This window comes from Crocuta crocuta, unplaced genomic scaffold (genome assembly GCF_008692635.1).
Source record: "Crocuta crocuta isolate KB4526 unplaced genomic scaffold, BGI_CrCroc_1.0 scaffold154, whole genome shotgun sequence".
Lineage (NCBI taxonomy): Eukaryota > Metazoa > Chordata > Mammalia > Carnivora > Hyaenidae > Crocuta > Crocuta crocuta.
The window spans coordinates 5,620,506-5,623,066 of NW_027530545.1; the positions used below are offsets into that span (position 1 = coordinate 5,620,506).

The following is a 2,561-nucleotide window of genomic DNA, read 5'->3' on the forward strand; positions in this document are numbered from 1 at the left end:
TTTCTTCTTCTAATTTATTTTTTAATGTTTTTATTTATTTTTTAATTTATTTCTGAGAGAGAGAGAGAGAGACAGCGTGAGCAGGGGAGGGTCTGAGAGAGAGGGAGATACAGAATCTGAAACAGGCTCCAGGCTCTGAGCTAGCTGTCAGCACAGAGCCTGACGCGGGGCTCGAACTCACCAACCATGAGATCTTGACCTGAGGCCGAAGTCGGAAGCTTAACCGACTGAGCCACCCAGGTGCCCCTCTAATTTAGAACCTGTTTTTTGTTAACTTTATTTCCACCTTGTTTGCCTCTGATGAAGGGCAGCTTAAGACCACTCAGTGGTTGTTCCTTATCCACTCAGCAGCGTGAGCAGCGGGAGCTGCAGAACAGTCTTCAGTGGCAGGCTGAGCGCTCCAGTGTTCAGTAGAGAACTGCTGAACAAGAACAGAACGCACCTGCCCACCTCTAGTGAGCAACTTCAGATTGAGTAGCAATCAACTCTGGAGCAGTCCATTCACCCTGAAATTCTTCCTGGGTCACAGCATTTTTTGGTAGCACTCTGCTCTTCCTTTTCACTCTCTCAGGATCTCTGAAGAAGTAGAGATCAAGCATGACGTCCCATGGTTGTTCATGCGAAATGGTGCCACACATATGTAGAACTTCCTGGGCCAGCATCCACATCCAACTCACTGAGTGAGAGCCCTTGTTGGAAGGGATCACAATGTACACATAGTGCAGGGGAGAGTCTGTGTTACACAGAACAATGGCAGGCCGGTTAGCAGAAGATTCCTCTCTTAGGGCCTGGTGGTCAGCCCTGGGATCAGTAACCACCAGAAGTTTTGGCTCCCAGCAGGCTGCCTGGATTTGGTTAGTGAAGTTTCCAGGAGTGAAGTGGCCAGAAATAGAAGTGGCTCCAGTAGCAGAAGCAAACTTTAGCACAGCTCACTGGCCAGTATTCCTGGATAATATGACACTGACACCAGCCACGTTTTCGATGCAACAATGGCACAAGCTGCCAGGAGAAGCTTCTCCCAGGTTCTCTTCAGATTTATGATCAGATACCATCACTTTTTTTTTTTTCTGTAGATGTACTATTCCATTTTGAAGTCAAAGTTGGTGCCACCTAAGTGGGCTCCTGCTGTAAGGAATTTGAGGACATCCTTGTCCTTCATTTTCAGGACATCAGGGGCTCTGAACATTGTGGAAGTTTCCCTTTAAGTTACAATGGAAATGCAAAACAACATTATATGAAACCTAGCCAAGGTATCACAGAAAGGCCTTTTTTTCTTTTAAGTTTTATTCTTTCTTTTTAAATCAACTTTGTTTCCTCTGAGTACCCCCTTTCTACTTGTTCATTTTGGTCTTTGCCTTCCGCATTAGGAAGTTACAGTGTTTGATGTTCCCTGGCCAACAATTTATATTTAAAAGTGAGATCTTACAACTCTGTTTGGGGGAGGAAAAAAATCCGTGGATTGACACCTCTTACCATGAGCAATAAAGAAGAGACTATGCTATTTCACTTGACATGTCTCAGTGATAGTACTGCAAACCTTTTGTTTTGAGCCAGTCTTTTGAGCACAGGATAGGAATTCTCTAGGCTACTTCTCAATGGTGCTGCTATCACCATTCTGAGTCAAAAAGGAAAAAGCAGCTGTTAGAATCCCACTACAGAACATAAATTTTCACTCAATCTTCTTGTATCAAATTCAGGGCCATACCCTATGCTTAGTTTTGCTTGCTGCCCCTAAATTAACAGTCTTTTTAGATCAACTGTGCCAGAAATGGAAACTTCATTTCCTCTACTGGGAAATTCCTCTGACGTGGGATGTAGCCTGGCCATGATGGTTTAGGGAGGTGATCTGGGAGTCTAGCTACTCCTTCGATTAAATATACTTTCCACTAATCTTTCTGATTTTAGGTTCATCTCCTAAGCCCAATAGAGAACTATCTGGTACCTCAAATGTGTAAAACTTTAGGAGTTATGCAGGTAAATTGATTATCTTATTTTTTAATCCCCACAATATATTCATCTTTCTCAAGTCTAATTAATTAAATATTATTTTATCTACAGACAATGAATTTACACAACGTTGGAACATACTTACACTAAAAAATTAGTTGTTGTTTATATAAAATTCAAATTTAAATTCCAATTTCATCCACTATTTTGTTCAACAACCCACGTATGGTAGAAAGCAGAGTAAGGAAGTGTTAAGAATGCTGAAATTTTCACCTTACAAATCAAGAATCAAGAGAGTGTCTGGATTTGATACAAAAATAAATATATTTTTAATATAATATTTAGATTAGCAAAAGTTCCTAATAAAGTTACTAATCCAGAACTTTTTAACACAGAGAGGGAATACAATATGGGAAGCAGTATGAATAAAATCTTTAGCTATCATAGGAAAAAAATCACTAACTTTCTGCTAATGTCTAAATTGAGAAATAAGAAAAGCAGTATAATATTGAGGCATTCTCACAAGACCTAAAGAGAGGAAGGATTAAATATTGTTGGCATGGGGCATCAGGAAGCTGCTGACATAACCTGGAGAGGAATATGGATTTTTACTA

General features: G+C 40.5%; 1 pseudogene; it reads right to left on the reverse strand.

Moving 5' to 3' along the window:
• Positions 1 to 312: 312 nt before the first annotated feature.
• Positions 313 to 1,186, reverse strand: LOC144234490 (small ribosomal subunit protein uS2B pseudogene; annotated as a pseudogene).
• Positions 1,187 to 2,561: the final 1,375 nt, after the last annotated feature.